This window comes from Carassius auratus, chromosome 45, assembly GCF_003368295.1.
Source record: "Carassius auratus strain Wakin chromosome 45, ASM336829v1, whole genome shotgun sequence".
NCBI classification, from domain to species: Eukaryota; Metazoa; Chordata; class Actinopteri; order Cypriniformes; family Cyprinidae; genus Carassius; species Carassius auratus.
The window spans coordinates 10,254,375-10,276,071 of NC_039287.1; the positions used below are offsets into that span (position 1 = coordinate 10,254,375).

Below are 21,697 nucleotides of genomic sequence, written 5' to 3' on the forward strand. Positions count from 1 at the left end.
GTTGACGTGCAGTAAATATAGAAAGTTATGTACCTGTCTGTTCTACTCATTTCAACTGACTTGTGAAAACTGCAAAAAAAAAAAAGTAAAAAATTCTCTGACATGTAGCAACTTTTTTTTTTTTTATACGGTAACGCAAATAGTTACTTTCCCTGGTAATTATTTATTTATTATATTATTATTATTTATTATATTATTATTTATTTTTATAGACTAATTCAGTTACTAACTCAGTTACTTTTGGAAACAAGTAGTGAGTAACTATAACTAATTACTAAGTAAACGTTCCCAACACTGCTCTCCACTAATTTCACTTGTTCCCACACCCCTCGCACCAACTGGGGAGGGGTGGAGGTACTGTCTCCTTATCTCAAAAGAATGGGAAAAATGTGATCTTCAACTATTCTATTACAGGTAACAGTTCTTGTAATCACATACAATTGGCTATAACCCACCCTGTTAAATCCACTTTGTTGTCGTTTATCATCCCCCAATCCAAACTTGGAAACTTCTTGGAGGAGTTAGCATGTGTTACTTTTACACTTCCTGAGGATGGTACTCCTCTGTTTACTGCTTGGTGACTCAATATCCACCTAGATAAACCCCAAGGCTGCTGATTTCCCACATTTCTGCTTGCCTCATCTCATCTCAAGCGAGAATTTACTACAGCGACTCACAAATTAGGCAAACAACTGGACCTCATCTACATGCGCTGGTTGCTCTATGTACAACACTTTAGTCACTCCACTGCACAACTTCAGACCACTTTTCTCATAACTTCTAACCTCACACTTACTCCTGAATCAGCATCCACTCCACCGCAGGTCACCTTTTGACGGAACCTACACTCACTCTCTCCCTCTCGCCTATTCTCTATGGTTTCATCCTCACTTCCTTCACTCTCTCAGTTTCAGCTCTGGACTCAGTGCTACTGACACTCTTTGCTCCCACTCTAACCTGTTGCCTGGACAACTTTTTGCCCACTTGTTCTTGTACAGGAACAACTTCCTGGACAGCAACCAATCTGGCTTCACAAGTGGCCACTCAACTGAGACTGCCCTGCTTTCGGATACTGAAGCCCTGCGACTTGGCAAGAGCAGCTTCCGAATCCTATGTACTCATCTTGCTGGATCTGTCTGCTGCTTTTGACACAGTTAAATCACCAGATTCTACTGTCCACCCTCAGAAAGATGGGCATCACTGGAACCACACTCCTGTGGTTTAAAGTCCTACCTCTCAGATAGATTGTTGTCTTCAGTGAGCCAAAAAAAACTCACGTCAACTCCTCTCCTCATCAGGTTACACTGGCTACCAGTAGCTGCTCGCATAAATTCAAGTACTGATGCTTGCCTACAAGATATCCCACTGGCACGGCACCAATATACCTAAACTCACTAGTTCAAACTTATGCCACCCTCCAGAAGCTTGTATTCTGCAAGTGAATTTATGCCATCCCAAAGAGGTTCAAAATCACTCTCACTGACCTTTTCTGGACTGTGCCCAGCTCGTGGAATGACCTCCCAATCTCAATTCAAACAGCTGAGTCTTTACTCATTTTTCAAAAAAGACATCTAAAGACAACTAATACTAGCACTTACCTTTTCTTTTCTATCCTATCTTCTTCTGTGCTAGACTAGACTAGACTTGTCATGGCACTTGTTTACTGTTGTTGTCCTCTGGTTGGTCTGATTGCTTCTATTGTTCTCATTTGTAAGTCACATTGGATAAAGCGTCTGCTAAATGATTAATGTAAATGTAAATCCTTAAACTAGATTAAAATCAAGTAGGCTAGAAAGAGTGATGTTGTTACACGTGTTGAGTTGAAACACCAAATAAAACACTGACTTTTTGAATATTTTGTGGAGCATATTTAATCAAATATACTTAATAAGGATACTATGGCATCCTCAATCACATTTTAAACATTTTTATATAAACAGTCAACTTTGGAACCATTTTCTTTTGGCGCACAAGAATTGGGCCTGTTGTTTGTTTGTTTGTTTACATTCATTTAAATTTAGTGCTTATGTTGTCAAGAACAATTGTTTAAACTATATTGTTTACAAACTGTCATTAGAAACATTTAGGCTTTGATCATTTTATCAACAAGATATTCCGGTGTCAGTAGTTTATTAATCTTATCAAACAAACACTAAATCAAAAAGGGAGAAGCACATACCTAAAAATGCATTCATGGGTTGTGGGCTTTGGTGAAGATTGCAGGGAGGATGGGACATTTGCTTTCAGTGCTATCAGGCTAAGTTAGCATTTTCCAAGATCTCCTGTTGGACCTTTAACATTTCTTCATAATGACTAACTTCATTATGTCGATTAACAAGCATTCACTGTTAAACACTCTTTGGTGTGTTGTGTTCCATTCACATTCCACCACCAGGGGGTGCTTTTGAGCAGTTAAGACCAACAAAGAAGAAAGGTAGTATGACATGGATAACCATTAATATTAACCATTAATCATTTAATATAGTATGTTTTTCATGTTAGTTAAGTCTTCTTCAGGGTGAATCAGGGTAAGGATGAGTCCTAATTAAAAAGAAAGCCTAAAATAATCTTAAGTAAATCTTTTCATCTTTATGCCAGAAGATCCCAAAACATATCTATATTAATATATATATATATATAATATAATACAAGAAAGACAGATACATAGAATGTAAGACCGTTATTTTGGGCTGGTGCAAAGACACTGTTGTCATTGCTTTTGTTCATAATACTGCACAAGATGTATTAAGAACAGAGCCTCAGGCAGTTCAATTAAAACTTTAATGGCCTTTCAGTGTGTGCGGATGGGTGTTGTCAAGCTCTGAGATGAAAAAGCTCTATAAAAGTGACTTTAAAGGTACAGGTTGTAGGACCTGCCACTAGAGGGCGCACTACCATAACAATAACTATCGTGTGGTTTGATGACGCTAAGAAGGAGCGTGGAATGATGGGATTTGTTGTCTTCTACCCAACCGCTGATGGCCATCAATCAAACGATATGAAAACTATTACCACTTGTTCAACAAATATATACACTCGTGTACAGTCAAACATTCACTACAAAGATGCGATCAGACTATGGATCAGACGCATCCTCGCGCGGGTCTAGAGATGCGATGCCCCGTATTTGATGCCTATAATGGTAATCTTGTTGATCATTATAATAGCATACATTTTCTGTAAAGATACGAATCAAAACAACTCACCTGTCGAGTAAAACACAAGTGAGATCGGCATCTCTTTCTAGTTGAAGTTTGTCGTGAAGCTCTCTCCATCTAGAAAATGCAACACCGATATTGTCCACGACACTGTTGTCATGTGGTTTCTACGTCAGTAAAGACGATAACAAAGGGTAACTAACGTCATTGACAGGCGACAGCACTGCCACGTGTCACTGTTTAGAATGGGAATTAACTCATGATTTACAAGTAGTTGAAAATATTAGAGATATTGTTAGTAATCAGCTGGACAAAATATATAACTCTAGCCTAGTGGTTTTGGTTATTTTACTGCAAATATGTTACAAATTGTACATTTAAAACTATTATGAAACATACTCTAAGAATATGTCATGTTAATTTTAAAAAGGAGAGACTCCCAAATGACTGAAGTCACTCATAAAGTATATGGTGTAAATTGCACTGACATATTGTCAAAGCAAACAGCTCTTCATGTTTCACTTGTCTCCAGTTTCACATCTCTGTCCTGCCTGAAGTTCAAGTAATGCCACTGATCAATATTCTTCTCTCTGCCCTTCACTTTTACAAATGTGCCCTCTTTTGTTTGTGATCAATATTCTTTAGATTCTAGTACATGGAATTAAAGATTAGTCCTTAAATTCAATCACACCAGAACTTTTTCGCTACTTATTTCAACACTATTTCATGAAGCTTTAAAACCTTTACAAATCTCTCTCTCTCTCTCTCTCTCTCTCTCTCTCTCTCTCTCTCTCTCTCTCTCTCTCTCTATATATATATATATATATATATATATATATATATATAAACAAGTCATATAGAACTATAAGAAAGGGTCAAAGGTTATAACCCATGGGGCTTTGGATGGTTAAGATGGCTTTTAACTATCTGTCCAATGTAGTGGACACCTTCCGAAGGTTAAAAGAAGTGCCAGTGTTTACATTAAGGCACAAGGGTTTTGGCACGTGGCTACAGAGATGGATGGAGGTACTGATGGATAAATGAATGGATGGATATATCACTTTATTCCAGCATGACTATGACAGAGTGACTATGAAGCCCTGACCCTCAAGGAAGCAGTTAACACCCGTGTCTCCAGTCGCCATGGTGTCACAGCGGGAATGGGTAGCCATGGCAACGCAGATGAAACATGCCTTCAGACTCCGCCTCGCATCAGCGGGCATCATTAATTACAGGGCCGACGAGAGTCGTTACAAATATGTAAATACAGTAAGTGTCACTCTGTGCAGAATATTAATGTGCGTGTAGAGACACAGGGAGAGAAAGACACCGGACAGCTTGGGAAATATGTAGATTCAGTGTCCCGTCCCCTTAAGAACCTATGTGAGTATCTCGTCTCCCTAATAGCTTCAGGGGTCCCTCCGCCCCCTCTGTTCACTCTCTCTTTCTCTCTCACACAGACCTGCTCTGATGATCAATATATAATGATTAATAGTGGGGGTTGTTTTGACCTGCCTCTAATTCATCTCTGACAGACAGTCAGTGTAATGAGAGTCTGGATATAGCATCCGCCACGTGTCCGACCAGACGATCCCCCCTTTCTTTCCCCACGGCTACCTTAACCAACTGCCCCACTTTCACCGAGCAGCTGTGTGTGTGCGCATTAAAATGGAGGTGTGGAGGTACTGTACATGTACACATGGAAACAAAAGAAAGAGAATGGCATCCCTAGGTACAAAGAGAAAAAGAAAGAAAGACACCGAGGCAGAGACTGACCTAATTTCAAAGTCTGAAGTATGTTCCCTGTTATGCTACAATAACTCCAGAACCACAAAGAATCGGGATGATGTTTCCTATAGTGATGGCTCTGTCTATTCGCCATCATTTGAGTCCTTTTTAAATTGGTCTATAGGCAATTTTGAATAAATCTTACTTTTAATACCTATTAAGACTTTTTAAAATGTTTTTGAAGTCTCTTTCTCACCAAGGGCACATTTGTTTGATAAAAAAAATAAAGTAATATTGCGAAATATTATTACAGTTTTCCTGTGATCATTCTAATATGCTGATATCCGCATTTGTGTAAACAACATTATACTTGTGTTTTTAAGGATTCTTTGATAAATAGAAAGTTCAAAAGAACATAGTTTGCTTAAAAAAAGAAATAATTTGTAACCTTATATAATGTCTTTATTGTCATATTTTATCGATTTAACCCTCTAGGGTCGACAGAGGCGCTATCACTTGCATTTTTTTCCTTATAACAGCGAAGAGAACTTAAAATGCTCATTTTTAATTGTACATATAATTGTAATACATAATTTGAATCTGTGAAGGGTCTTTTATTGGTGTACACTAACAATATAAAAAACATTGTGCTTTTGTAAAATATTCTTTCTTTAATAACTCACATATTCTTTCTTTATTCTATATTATTTATTTATTCGTCACAACTATTCTCAACAAACAACAAAACTCTCCAAAACCTGTGTTTTATGTCCCATTAGCTTTCATCTCTCCCTCCTTGGGGTTCTTTCAATTCTTTGCTCTGTCTCAAATTTGCTCTGCTTGATAGGTTGACCTTTACGTGCCTCTTGAGTTTGAATAGATTTGACTTGAAGTCTATGAGCTGCCATCATGGAAGTGTTCAAACAGACACTGAGACAGATAAACATGCAGAAAGCTGAACCAGGGAAGCTGGGCACAAGTGTGTGAGGATCCATAAAACACGGACACAGGAAGAAGTGCGTGTATCACAAATAAATCTGTGCCTCATCCCTCGGTGTATGAGCCCTGACTGCCGTCTCTGCACTGAAAGCAACTTTAGCCATTCTTTAGACGGCTCACAGACTCATAAGCACAACGTTTCCAATCTGCTCTGCTTCTTAGGGAAGTAAATCATCTTCAAAGGAAGCGTGTCTCTTTCTGAGCATATATGTCTGTGTATGATGATCAACTCATCAGTAAAACTAGGGCAGCTTTCAGATTTTCTGCAAACGCAATTGTTATGCTATTCAGCTACACAAACAAATGAACGAGGGAAGAGTGAGAGGAAAAGGTGCAGTGTTGGCTCCTGTTCTGGAAATTACACTGGTAAAATGCAAATTAATGTTGCAGTGGCTCTCGTGGTACTTAAACCAAGTCCAAAGACATTTTTTCTTTTATCTTTATCAGTATCATCACGAGTCAAGGTTTTCAAACGTTTTGATGCTAAAGATGCCCCATGATCCCCTTGTGAGTGACCCCTAGCCAAAAACACAGCTATTTTTTATTATTTTTTGTTTTTTGTTTTGTTTTTGCTAAATCCATTTAGACTGTATAAAGAATAAGTACAATTAAATAATTATCTTCTATATTGGGATTACACAAAAAAACATTAAAATATTATCTGGAGGATATTAAGTTGTCTTTTTTTCTAACCATTTTTTTAATTTTAAATGAAAAATCTTGAATAAAATAAATAGTATAAAAATTAAAATAAAATGTATTTGTATTTTTCACAATAATAAATTATTATGAATTTTATTAAATATTGTTTCAAAGCACTTTTACCATAATATTGCCCTATATAATAATTATTGTACTAAAAAGTAGTGCAATTAAAAATCTAACTTTTTTTTTTACTTACTTTCAACTGTAAATGTACAGGTAAATGTATATACAAATATAGCTATATTTAACATGATAACATCACCTTTTGAATTTTGACCAGTATAATGCAACAAATATTAATATGAAGACATGACGATTATCATGCACTTCAAACTTCTCACCCTTTTGAGGAAAGACTATCATTACTTTTTCTAGGACTTAAGAGAAAACACCTGAGTCATATCTAGGGACCAAAATCTAGCTGTTTACAGTATTTTTTCGAATTTAAAGTCATCAGAATAAAAAAAAAAATCAATCATTCAATCAATATATAAATAAATGTAGTACCAATCTCTGCTGGTCGGCATTCACTTTGAAATTTACTGTCACCCACTTCTCTCTCTCTATCTAGCGCACTCTCTCTCACACACACACACACACACACACACACACACACACACCTGTAGCCGACTATAATAGGGATCTTTGTCAGACATGTCCGATCTTGAGTCCTTGTGTATGTGTCATGAACTGAGACTTCTGGTGGAGAGTATGAGCAGAGAGTCACTGTGTTTTTATTTCGTCTCTTTCTCTCCCCTCTCTCACACAATGTGGCATGGCCCGTCCCTGAGAGCGGGAATAATGAGTGTCATTACAAAGAGCAGACAGGCAAGATGTCCACAAGGATTTTACCAACCAGCCCGCACTCAGTCAATTATTCAACCCTGCTCTACTGAGAGCGGCAGAGAGAGCACTGTGCTACTTACACCACATCTAAGTAGGCCAAAGAGACGGGGGAAAAGTACAACTGCTCACGCACGAAAGGCCGAAACACTTCTGACAGAGTTATGGCTTACATATGAAACTTTTCTCCTACAGTCCTCATGCCACTCTTGGATGCAAGATGAAATGACAGCACCGGACAGAAAGCTTTCTACATGCGAATCACTGCAGTTGACTATCAATGTTTATAAACCAACAAACCTCTCACCAAAAAAAAAGCTGTTAATTAGTACTACCCAGCTTTTTCAGGGTGAGGACCTTATGGTTAGCTGAGAGATGAAGCAGTTGCATATTTAGTGTGCAGTGTTCACAACAAAAAAGCAACTCTGCAAACAAAGTAAATATAGAAATAATTGTTTATCATTTAATTTGTTATTTTTTTATTATTATTATAACAATCTTTTTTTTTTTTTTTTTTTTTACATAAGAAAATGTATAGTAGGTAAAACTAGTTGGTGAGGCTGGCTGATCATTTCATTTAGAAACCGCATCTCATGTCAATCTGAAATACAACATAACATAAGCTGGTGAATTGCGATATTAGTCTTTTATTTAGGTAAAATCTGTTTGGCATTAAAAATCAAACACTACACTACAGTCTAACTGGAACGTGACAGAACTGGATCGCTGATAAGTATACAACACTCCTAAAGCTTTAGCTTGATACAGACACACTTCCACCAAGCCGTTGTCCATTATCACAACTGGTCTACAAGACAATTTCCTTTGTGTGCATCCTGAGTCTCAGTGATTCGCATTAGAATAGCAGTTAAAATAAAATGATGGACAGTAAGTTAATTTATATGAGGTGTGCTTTATAGCATTTGTGAAATGATCTTCTAGAATATTTCAGAGCTTTGTGATGAGTCTGTCTCATTACATGCCAACTCTGTGACATTACAAAATCACACAATGTCATGATGAAGCCACCTGTCAGAAGCTAATAAGTTTTTTTTTTCCCTGAACAGAAACAATTCGGCATGGAAAACAAAAAATAAATTAGAACTGTAAACAGGGGTGCTTTTTTAATCGAAATTCCTCAAGCCATAATATTGTTTTCTCCGCAGCAAAAAAAAAAAACATTTATCAGACCAAACAGTCCAAAAAGTACACAAGCTTCAGTCTGGATCCATCTTCTAATGAAGATTTGAGATGACCCAACGCCTCCCGAGTACCTCAGATGACGCCAACCCTGAGCTGGCATACAAACATTCCTTACATTACTGTAAGTTTGATCACAACATATAATCACTGCTGCTAATCGTGTTCACCATTTCTGTTTGAATATATGTCATTAACTAACTGAATGATTTGTACTCTTCTGGAACTGTACATTTCTGCCATAAGGATGTCACCTTGACACCGCTGATAAACTACTCCTAATTGTGATGTAGAAACTTTCATCTTCTGTGAAGCTGCTTTGCAATGATGTGTATCTTGAATAGCACTAGCCTATACAAATAAGCGTGAATTGAAATGAATTGAATTCACTGCAGGGGATTCATTTTTGAGCAAGTGATACAATGACGTAACAAACACCTCTACAAGGCTTTCTACAAACAGGTCACTTATTTTATTATTTAAAAATATGCAAATAAGATGCAGTGATATCTTAATAGAACAAAACAATTTCAAAATAATATTTTCACACGTTTAGGGGGTTTCATCTTTAAGGGTCTGTGGCATCAAAGTGTATGTAAACTCCTGTTTTAACATTCACATTAATTGAACTTACCAAATGCAGACACGTGAATGTGCGATTTCTCACAATTTCCAAAAATACAATTTAATTTATTTTTGGAAGTGCATTCAATATCCATTCGGCTCAAAAATCTGTGGACCTTCGGTCTGAATGGGCATGACGCTTCTGTTTGCGTGCAACAGAGAGAAAGAACATGACAAAGATGAAAAAAGAGCAGAGTTGAGATTTAATTTGGTTCTGTAAAAACTGCATCGCTAACCAAAGCAATCTGCAGGAGTTATTAAGCCACTGTTATTAAAAGTTGTGGAGTCCCAGTAAGAATCTCACAATGAGACTCAACGGGACATAAAAAGGCTTGGGCCTCGACTGCTCTGTGGTCATGGATTAACACTGGGAGGGAAAAAAGCAAATAGAGAGACAGAAAGAGAAAGCAGGGCAGAGATACTGGAGGAAAGAGAAGGAGAAAAACGAAAGAGGATAAATCCCAGAACTGGTGCATCTAGCTGTGGGTTCTGTGAGGATGTCAGATAAGTCCAGTTGTGGGGTTTCACACTAATTCCTAATAGTGTGAACAGCAGGCCACTGAAGCAGGGACAATCCAATAAGATAAATGCTGAATATAGAGTATGCACTAAATCCCATTTGTGCTATTCAAACTAGCAGCCTTATCGAGGAGCCGTGACATCCATTCATCTAACCACGGCTTCCTGTAATTCCCAACTTTGGAGTGGCTTTATATACAGATATATGTATATAGATATGCTGAGGGAATTAGATGTGGTCTTACTATAGAATATAAATATTATACACACACTGTCCAGAATTAACAAGCCAAGCAAAGGCAAGTAAAAATTGGTTTCGGTGGGTGGATAAAAGAGCTATTTGCTAGTTGGCTGAGAACTTTATTAGGAACTGCAACATAATGCATGTTTCAAATCGAATGGTAAAAAATTATATTTAAAGGGATAGTTCAACCAAAAATAAAAGGCATCCAAGATATACAGCAGGTGACTTTGTTTCTTCAGTAGAACACAAGGTGAGATTTTTAACTCAAAACGTTGCAGTATGTTTTGCATGATGCAACATGTTTGGTATGTTTACACAACAATTATGTACTAAAAATGTAATTTTTGAAAAGTTTTGCATAGCTAACAATGTTGTCAATATGATCCACATTTACACAGATTTGCGAAAACAACTAAAAATGCTGGATTATGCATGCCCAGTAGCTGGCAATGTCACGTTGTAAAGAATATAGCCTAACCATGTAATACGCATGAACATGATGTCAGTGTTTTCACAAATCAAGAGTCTGGAAATATACCGGCGACAATCAGCAACCTACGACGACCTGATCGGCTGAGAAAAAAAATAGTAGTTGATGACAGACATATCATAAAAGCTGTGAAAACGAACCCTAAAATACGTCTGTAAAATCATTAACAACCTCCAGAAAGCTGGGGTGATGCTCTGTCAATCTACAGTCCGCAGGAGAATTTGACACAGAATTACAGAAGCTACACTGCAAGATGCAAACCTCTGATCAGCACCAAAAATAGAAAGATAAGATTCTTCAAAGATTAACCTTTATCTAAGTGATTGGAAAGCAAAAGTGTGGAGAAAAAAGGGAACTGTAAATGATCCTAAATATACAACCTCATCTGCAAAGCTTGGTGGAGGTGGTGTCATGGTATGGGCATGCATGGCTGTCTCTAGAACAGGACCTCTTCATTTTAACAATGAGTTAATGTATGATGGCAGTAGCAGAATGAATTTGGAAGGGTACAAAATCATCTTGGCTACCAGTATTCAAGAAGATGCCACCAAACACATTAGAAAGCATATTATATTAGACCAGGGCAATGACCCAAAACACCCTGCCAGTTCAGTTGAGGACTTTATCAGGGTAAAGAAATGTAAAGTCTTAGATTGCCCAAATCAATCTCCAGATTTATATCCAAATGAACATTAATTTCACCAGCTGAAGAGGAGACTACAGACAGAAACTTCCCAAATCAAGCAACAGTTGGAATTGGCTGCATTAAAGGCTAGGGAAGAGCATTTCAAAGCATAAGACCAAGAGTCTGGTGATGTCTATGGGTTGCAGACTCACTGCTCTGATTGCATGCAAGGGATCTGTAACTAAATATTAGATTTTAATCTTTTACATATGCCGTAATAATAGTGGGACGAACTCTAAAAGTGCTGTCTTTTTATTTGGTAAAACATGTATGTGTCGAAAGTAGAGTTGGGTACCGAATGCAGATTCCTGTGCCACTTAAATGCCTGAGTGTTTGATTTAGGACAAATATTTACCAACCAACAAATATTTACTAACCAGCAAATATTTGTCCTGGTTCTCCGAAATCTATACATCTGTCTGTGATTACATGAAGAAACAGATGAAACTGAGACAAACTCAGTCCAGCAGGTCATATCTCCAAGACGCTTGAAGAAACTTTCCTGCAAAGCTACCTGACATAAAATGGCTGTAGTCAGACGGCTTGTGCATTTAAAAATCTCACTAGATTATTATTTAAATTAATGGCAAAATAAATGATGATTTGTCTAACTAGCTAATCAAACTTGGCCTCAACCATCTGGACCACCTCAGACCATCTAATAACACCAATAAGAAGATGAATATTTCTAGCATTAAAACAGTATTATCTGTTCAAATGAAATGCAACAGTATTAATGAAGCTTCCATAAAATGGTAGACATATAACTATTGTGTCTAGATTCACAAACATTATTCTTCCTCTCAATGCTGAATGTGTCCTCTTATCTGTTCTTCTCCATATAGCGGATGGTGAAAAATTTGGAAAAGTGCAGTGCGGAATTACCCAGCATCCTCCTGTTTAATTAACCTGACCATAATAAAGAACAACACATGAGCTGCCCTCACAAAACATTCACTGCTCTGAATAACACTTACCATACCTCAACTGGGGAAAAAAAAAAGAGTTAATAAACCAATAGAGTAAATAGAGAGGAAGAATATTGGAAACACAAGGTTTCTTAACAAAATAAATCCCTCAAAACATTTGCAGAGAGATTTGCAGTCTGTTTATTGATCAGATAAAAGCAGAGACATGCAGAGGAGAATTTCTACAGTAGATCATCTCCAATGTGGTTTTGACTGACCTAAACAGTGGACCACTGCGAAGGAGTGAAGGAGTGTATAAAGCTAGAAATGAAGAGAAGGATAGCTGATTTTCTCTTTGTCTTTTTTTAAACTACCTCAGATAAAGTGCACAAGCATCCTGAGCTGCATGACTGCAATCTAGTCCTCTTCCAGAGGTTTGTTTAGATCTTAAAAAGCAGACATTTTGTGGAGGACATGTATTTATCTGCGCTAGTAAAATGGCAAATAATAATAAAATGCCACGTAAAAGCCTGCCTCAGAGCAGGAAAAAAAGTTACTGTGAGATAAAGTATAAAATAATAATAATAATAATAATAATAATAATAATAATAAAACGACTGTACTAATGTTTGTGTGTTTGTTTTTATTGTCATGGTCACATCTTGTTTTTAGTCAAGCCAAGGTTGTTTGGATTGTATTTGTTCATGGTTGGAATAAGCTGCACTTGGGTTCATTTCAACTCGCCTCAGTGGGTCCTTCCAGAAAGCTAGACACTCAACTATGAACCCAGCAGTTGCCTCGCTATGTTTGCTCCAGGGAAATCACCCCATTCAGGATTATGTTCAGGACTTTTGTGAACTCAGTAACGTGGTGCATTTTAATAATGTGGTGCTCCAAGACAATTTTCAAGTGGGTTTGAATGAAACTATTCGTTCCAGGCTACCTGAAGGCAAAATAAACTGGTCTCTGGAGCAATATATTAGTCATGCCCTTCTTTTGTGTGGCTCATCATACACTGTGTGTTTTGTGGACGAGGCGCACCACAATCTTGCAGTACCCGCCACACCAGAATACAATCATGTCATGGCTACCACATCAGAGTGTTTCAATTCATTTCAGAGTGCTCAATAGACCAGGCCTGTTACTGCTCCATGGTCCAGGCCCACCTATGTTCTACAGTCCACCTCTTCTCCATGGTCAAGGTATTCCACTGCTCCATAGACCAGACTTGTTGTTGCTCCATGTTCCAGGCCCACCACAATTCCACAACGCAGGTCCACCACTGCACCATGACCCTCTGCTCCATGATCTAGACCTGCCTTTGCTCCACTGTGCAGGCCATGATCCAGGTCCTATTCCTCTTCACGGGGCTGGCCCTCCAAACCAAGGTTGTTTGGATTATATTTGTTCATGTTTGGAATAAACTGCACTTGGGTTCACTTCAGTTCCCCTCATTGGATCCTTGCTTGATAGAGATCTGAAGAGAAAATATATGTTAAATGTTTGAAATTCTGTTTTCCTCCATCTCACCATCCCCGTATATATCGACAAGGCCTCCTCCCCCCTTGCAGGGCTGTAATAGTTTATCCCACTGGCATCACTCTAAGTTCAGCCCAGGTTACTGACCCCTGCTCCTCTCTGACTCGCGGTTAATGAAAAACAATTGTCCCTCCATGATGGACCCTGGATGAGCCTGAGGCAGACAATCAGGCAGAATCAATGTGTCGAGGAGCCCACTCATTACACCCCTTCACTCCCAACACACAGACACAGCACTTTCACAGGACAGGGGCAAACTATTTGGAGATGGGGTTGTCTAGAAGGGTTATTTGAAGGAAACGACTAAGGAAAGAAAAGCTGGTGGGGAATGATACTGAAATTTTTTGTCTCAAGATGTGTGACCTGTCACATACAGTAGCTGGGTCTTATATGGATGACGTGTAGATCTCTGCATATTGCAGATAGTAAACATATAAAAGATTACATGTGTCTGTGTATATAAGCAGACTGATGAAGCAGGTGTGCCAGCACTGCAGGAAGTGACCTAGAAAAACTTGGGATGAATTCTACAGTATCACTATAGATGTGTGTGTGTGTGCGTGTGTGTGTGAGGGGGGGGGAGTCTGATCTGATGACCTCGGGGTGCTGACTAGGACATCATTCAGCTCACACACCCCACTGTGAACCACCACAGAGCCAGCAATCTGAGTCAGCTTCTCTCTGACACCACACACTGCTTTATGTTCTCTCTCTGCTTCTGCACATTTCAAGTCTGAACATCCACAAAACCTACTTTTATGTACTTTGGCTCTTCTTTCTTTAAGGGACAGTTCAAGCTAAAATAATTATTTTTTTTCTTCGGAAGATCAGAATTTTTTTTTATTGTCACTTTTCTATATGGGGTTGTCATACGGAGGCTTATTTCTGCCATGGGATAAATAGGCCATAATGTGACTTTTATCTGACACTTTTTTTCTTGCAATTCAAAATATAAACACAGAACTTCAAGATGTTAACTTGCATTTGCAAGAAACCAAGTCTGGAGATAAAAATGTATCTTTTTTTATTATTATTATTCCATGACAAAACAAAAAGTCAGAATTTCGAGATGTAAACTTAAGAATTAAAACATGTAAACTCACAATTATGAGAAAGAAAGTTAAATAAAGTCTTACCTTACCTTTTCGTTTCATACTTTCTATATTTCCATACTACCAAGCTCTATAATGACAAACATTGGCAAAAAGTGGTAACGTTATAGTATTTATTATAGTACACATTAACATTTTTTTTGTTCTATTTAAATATTTCTATATATTTTTAATTTATTAGAAAATTTTTAGTATTTCAGCTTAAACTTAGACTTCACAATAAGCTTCCATTTGTTTACATCAGTTAACTGCATAAATTAACATGGAATAACACTGAAAAACACTTCTAAAGCATGTAATAATCTTAACGTTCATTTCAACATTTACTAATACATTATTAAAATCAAAAGCTGTCTCTTAATATCTTTTAATGGACCTGAGCTAACATGAACTAACAATGAACAGTTATGTTTTTATTAACTAATGTTAAGAAAAATAAATATATACTGTATAACAAATGTACTGCTCATTGTTAGTTAATGTTAAAATAACACCAACATTAACTAATGGAACTTCATTATCATGCGTTATTTATTTCAGCTAGTGGCCGAAGCAACATTTCTATTTTTTTTTTTTTCTAAAAGTCTTTGTAAATTTATGGCTTATTTCATTATTTAGTTTGTTTGTTTGTTAGGTGAACTGTATCTGTAAATCAAACATGGCAGTTTAATAAAAATGAATGATGACTAATTTTTTTTGTGCTAAAATGTTCCATACATAAGCATGCACACATGAACAAGTGCACATAAACAGCACAGGGATCTGCATTTATAGCTTTTGAAGTTTACTTTTCTTCTTCAATGTCAGGCTCATTCTCAGCCGTTTTCTGAGGTTTTACTGACATTTCATTTGAGGAGTGGGTGGAGGACAGTGAGAGAGAAAGCGAGAGCTCCTAACAGCACTTATCATTGCTTTGTCCTTCACATCACAAACACATAGTGAATAATGGATACTATGGCAACGGGACCAGGTATTGCAAAACAGCAAAGCACGGAAAAGCACACACATCTGCAGCATATACATCCACGCACATCACTGCAAAATGCATTTCAGACAGAGATAGTAAGATGGTCCTGTCAGCTGATGAAGAATCAAGCTGAATCTGACACCAGTGCAAACAGATCTAGATCTTTGAATGGTAATGCTAAAATCTGTGCTTTAGGAAATGTAAAGAAATATGATAAGAGAAGGTAAAGATACCCTTCATTCAAATGCATCCCAAACATAACAGCTTCTGACAGTGTTTCTTAGTTGCAATCAATTGATTCCTCGATATTTAGCACACGGAATGACAGCATCAAAGGATTCCCTTGTGAAAAGGAAATGATTTTGAATTTGCACTTGTAGTGTACTTCACATCTTAAAACCATATTTTGTTAAAACTTACTTGCTCTTAAAGTGAAAGTGACATGACCCATCCAAAGTGCACACACACAGCAGTGAACACACACGGAGCAGTGGGCAGCCATAATGCTGCAGCACCCGGGAGCAGTTTGGGGTTCAGTACCTTGCTCAAGGGCTCCTGGTTCATGGTTTTACCATCCCGAGACTTGAACCCACAACCTTAGGGTTAGAAGTCAAGCGCTCTAACCACTAGGCAATGACTTCCCCAAATGTCAATAATGCCAGATGCCATTGTTTCTGGTGTTTCATAACAAAACATGAAGTGAATGTTCACAAAACAGTGCAAATGAGAACCCTAGCGCAGGATTTTCACTAAGCAACCACTTAAAGTGGGTTTGACAGCAAAGAGAGAGTTAAAGGTTACATAATAGGGTGAACTATCCCTTTAAATGCGTGCCCTTCATTTGAGAAATAAAAATATCAACACATTAAAACATGCCATAAGCCACTAACAGGTCCTGAGACAGCAGTTTCCTCTCTCATCACTCGCACACAGATTTCTGATTGCTCTGGGAACTAATTGATCCACTAGCGTAGCTTGCTAGGTGCTATTTTAGAACCTAATGATACCAATAAACAACTGATTTCGGATTGATCTGAAAAAAAAATAATCAATAATTTGTTAAACGAGCTGTTTTCTAAGCTCCAGGGTGATCAGGAAGGAATTAGGCACCCTGCTAAGTGTTTGTTTATATGGCTGGCCCAGTTCTTTGTGCTGTGTGTGTGTGTAGCACGTGGTAAATAAACACAGAGCGGGGATTTGTGAAGCAGTCGACCACTGGAAGGGAAGTCTCCTGCTCTCATTGTGGATTAATGAGCAAAGCTTTACACTGCATTTAAATATGAAATGAATGCAGAGGTGTACATTTCCTCTCCTGTGGTCAGTGCCAAAGAGAAATCCCAAAATGTATGGCTTTGCTCTTAAAGGTGCATTGTGTGAATTTTGCAAATTGCAACCAACGGCTAAACCCTCCCTTTAGAGAAGCTACGGTGGCCACCACAGGCGAAGATGACGTCGGTAAAGACAGAAGAGAGATAATTTCTTTACAAAGGTAAATTAAGGAATTATATTTACTTAATTATTCAATAAATTGATGTTATTGCGAATATTAATGTACTTGTTCATCACTGTGTCAGTGTTTTATGAACAACAAAGTGACGAAGCATGCTCTGTAGAGCAGTTTGTCCGTTTAGGGCTACTGTAGAAACATGGTGGTGACTTCCATGAAAGGAGACCTGCGGTGTATGTAGATACAGTAGAGCTCAGTCTAAGATTATAAAAACGGTTCAAGTCTTTATACACCTCTGAAAACATAGTTATGCATATTATATTGCACTTCTTTCAATCGACATTTGTAAATATTACACATTGCAAGTGAAAAAATAGTGAAAAACAATCAAATTTTATCAGACCGAAACATGACATCGCTGACATCTGCGCTGCAAAGTGTGAGGACGGGATTTGACATGACCGCACGCTGTGGTTGATCTACAAGGCTTTGAATTGTAATGTCACCATTAGAATATGTGTTCAGAAACAACAAAAGCGCGAGCGTTCGGGAGGTTTATGTGAAATTATTCAAATGTATTCATATGTAAATCCCTCGTCCCGGTGCCATTGACGGTAAGGAGTTTGGTGCCCCTTGAGCCCCCCGAATGCAGTCACACTTTATCGGCCTTTATTTCTTCAGTTCAGGGACATTTTCAAGTGTGGAACAGAAGAAGGGAGGGCGAAATAAGCAAAGTGAGCAAATGAAAGCAGGAGGTGATTACTGAGCCCTGAATGGAGGCATGACTGGAGAATGATTATTATTCGATACAGAGCGAGCAGACAGCACTTTGATGAAGTGAGTGGGTATAAAATCCATACGCAGAGAGTGTTTCAGAGAGAAACTGCCCCATAGAGAGAGAGAGTAAAATGATCTGAAAAGATTAAAGGAATGATCTAGAATGAGGTTCGCCTCACTATGTTTCTCACATTTGAAGACTTATGATCTGATCTGACAAATTTTATTTCCTGTTGTATTTTATGTGCAATTGACCAAAACTGTTGTTTTTAACAGATTTTAAGGTATAAGGTCAAATGAGCAGAATTATGAGAGCAAAACTGTTGGACCACCACATTTTAAAGTCACATAAGCACTGTTTATTCATATTAAACATTTAAGATAAATGTTTTCATACTTAAGGTGTACACTACAATCTCCGTGCGCAAACAAAAATCATTTTATACTTATATTTTAATTCTCTGGCTATTTAGGACTTCGGTATGGAGTTAAATGTTAGGATGATATCTTTTTCGGTAGTATTATATCACATTGTGAGTGTATATTAGCACCTTTTGTTGTTTTCTCGTGGAATCTGATAGAGCGTTTGGACACGGGAGCGGTGAAAAGTGACGTCAGACTTAACAAGCGGATAATGCTGAGACGTGGCTTGATCGATTCATTTGAATGAATGACTCAATGACTCGTGTGTGTGTGTGTGTAAGCGTGATACCATAGAGTCCCCCACATAACAAATCCCAATTTAACCCCTAGCCATATAGAAGAAATAATAAGAAAGCGGATGATGATGTCCTAATTTTGGTCCATTCACGTACAAAAGAAAGACTGTGAATTGCAAATGCATTTTTAAAAGATTTTGGTCAATTTACTTGGAAGAGAATAACTGTAAATTGTAAATTCATATATGTTTTGACATGGGTAGCATTTTAATAGCCTCCAAGCTAACAGAGATAGACTAAAATCCAGATTTGTGTACATATTTTGTCAACTTATAGCATTTCAATTGACTATTGACCAAAACCGAGATTTGTATGTAAGGGGGTAAACATTTTTGCAATAATGGACCAAAAGGTTGATATCACCACTTACGTTCATTTACCTAGAATAGAAAGTCTGGAAATTGTGCACATTTTGCTAACTTTTAGGTATACATTAACATATCAATGGACTCAAAGCTAACAGACATCGACTAAAATACTTTTGGATTTCACTAGATTGCAACATGTAGGATAAATAATAATAAAGCAAAACAAAATAAAGCATATTTTGCCAACTTTTAAGAATGCACGAGCTTGCTAACAGACATGAATAAAAGTTGGATTGGGGGCCTTTAACATGTCATATAAGACAAATAATGAAAAAGCCGTGCTATGTGAAGAGTATTCGGTGCTCCGGCTCCGCTGTCTGTTCTCAGTGTGATGGCCGCAGGAGAAATGAGGTGTACTGGGCTGTAAGCATGCACCAGTGACCTGTGTCTGTCTGTGATGGTCAGTGTTTGCGTGTGTTCTCAGATGCCCTTCATAACACTGCCCTGTAGGACCAGTACGCTCTGAAGTTTGCTGCATCGCATCACTGCTCTGCTGAACACAGATGGAAAGTCACACAAACAGAAAATAAAAGAAAATAGACTGTCCGGCGGTGTTCCACTTCATATTTGACCTCTCCTGCCTCATCTTTTGCTTACCAACATCACTCCAGTTTTAAAGGAACAGACTTTGGAATGAGATTTAGATTTGTAACCGTATTTTGGGGATGGTTGACATGGTTTCTTTTTTTTGATCTGATACCATTTCATAGCCATTTAACATTAAATATCGTTCTTAACAGTACAAAGGCCTGTAAATCTCAGTGCTTGGTGAATTAACTTTAAAATTCAGTCTTTAAAAACATTTTAACCTGACAAATGTAGATAAATTCAACTTTATAGTAGATATCTTAAAAAAAAAGAAAAAAGATTGTGGCTGTCAGTATTTGATACGGATTATTCTTGACTTAATCCAGTGACCCTGCACAAGAAAACCCCTTCAGAGCATATAAACCTGTAATCAGAGCCAGTAAAATATCAGACAGAGCAGTACAAAAGAAAGTAAATGCAGCATATTTCCCTGCAGTTCTCTTCCTGCGTTTGTTTCGAGGGTTCAAGCACTCGTCCGACATCCCGTTGAGCTTGCATTTAAATTGAACTGAGGCTGCTGGTTTAGGTCGCAAAACCATGGCAACAGCTGCCGAATTTAAAGAGACACACTTTTTAACCGCACCTTCAAAGGAGTCTAGAAGATGTATTTTTACTAAGTGGGTCAGAATTCTGCCCCAGAGGCCATGGTGAGACATTTGCTTTACAGGTATCACCAACAGATGCTGCTGCATCAAAACTAGCTGAGCAGATGCTTTACATGTTGTTTTACCACTGAAGGACACTTTAGCACATTTGTTAATAATGTAAAATGAAGCAAAGCAAAGACAAAGAAAGTCAACGAGACGCAAACAGGATAAAGAGTGTTAAAAACAAGAGATAATGACTGTCAAAACAGCAGCAAAACTACAGATGTGTCCTACTTATGAGCAGAAAGTAGCATACTCAAGTATAGACTCAGAGAACTGAAGTGGGCCTGGAGGGAGGCACAGTTGTAGATAATTATGTCAACCACACGAGTCGTGGATTGCTGTTTCGGACCGCGTTTTGATCAAAACATGTTTTCTGCTTTCATTTCCACAGATGGTGGCTTGAACCTCCAGACTAACAGCAGTTGTGTGGGAGTGGTGCTGCAGTGTTTTCCCAAAACGGTGGAAGCTGGAAGATTGTAGGTTTCTAGCTGGTCCAAACTGGATCAGATGGTTAACCCGGAACCAGGCTAAGATAACTTTAGAGGTATCTTTACAGATAAGGTATCTTAGTTGGGTCAAGGGTCCTGACTCCTGATGGAGAAACCTGTTTTACGTTCAAGCTGTCTTATGTATAGTACATTAGTAGTTGTTTGTTAGAGGTTAACCAAACTGAGGGACCTCATGGATGGTCTACTAACAAGATGAGGTAGTAGACTATTTTGGTCCAGGGTTCTGTTGGAAGAGCCAAGTAACCAGTTTAAGGTGGCCAAGCTGTGGTGGTCAAAAAGATCCAGATTGACCAATATTGTCTACTAATTTAATCAGGTCCACAGAATATTTTTGGGATATCTGATCCACACCTACACCACACTTGCTCACCATTTCTCCTAGTAAACTCATAAACTCCTTGTGTGGCCTCAGTGGTTCTTCTTCTGTGAAGATGCACTATAACCAGCCCAAAGTCCAAACATATACAGAGTCATAAACATCAACACCAACTTGACATCTTTAAGTGAGGTCTTCCTCAGTCGATATGGAAATGGCTGGTGGGTGGATGAAAGGACAAATACAGCCATTTGCTCAAAAATCCACCCAGTAAGAGCAAGTGCATCACTCTTCTCTTTCTCTGCGGTGCATTTCTCCTCCTCGTTAGAGATCTAGAGTGCATCGTCACATTTGTCTGACAGACAGAAACATGTTGCACTTTACAGGCACATCACTCTATAAAAAGTGGCCTCTAGGGAAGGAAGCGCCAGCAGCAGATTGGCTGGCTTTATCTCTACTAGCTTGGATGTTTTATGCTCTTCCTTTGAAAGTTAGCACAAATTAATTAGTTTGAATCCTACCTGTAAAATCAGATAAAGATTAATTAAAATTATAGCAAACAAACAGGGGGTATTTTACTAAGAATGGATAGCCCCCACTGA

General features: G+C 38.0%; 1 protein-coding gene across 1 annotated transcript in view; it reads left to right on the forward strand.

Annotated features, from left to right (window-relative positions):
* LOC113063237 (serine/threonine-protein kinase MRCK beta-like) overlaps positions 1 to 21,697 on the forward strand; it is a 492,601-nt gene that overhangs the window by 6,828 nt on the left and 464,076 nt on the right. The window lies entirely within an intron of this gene.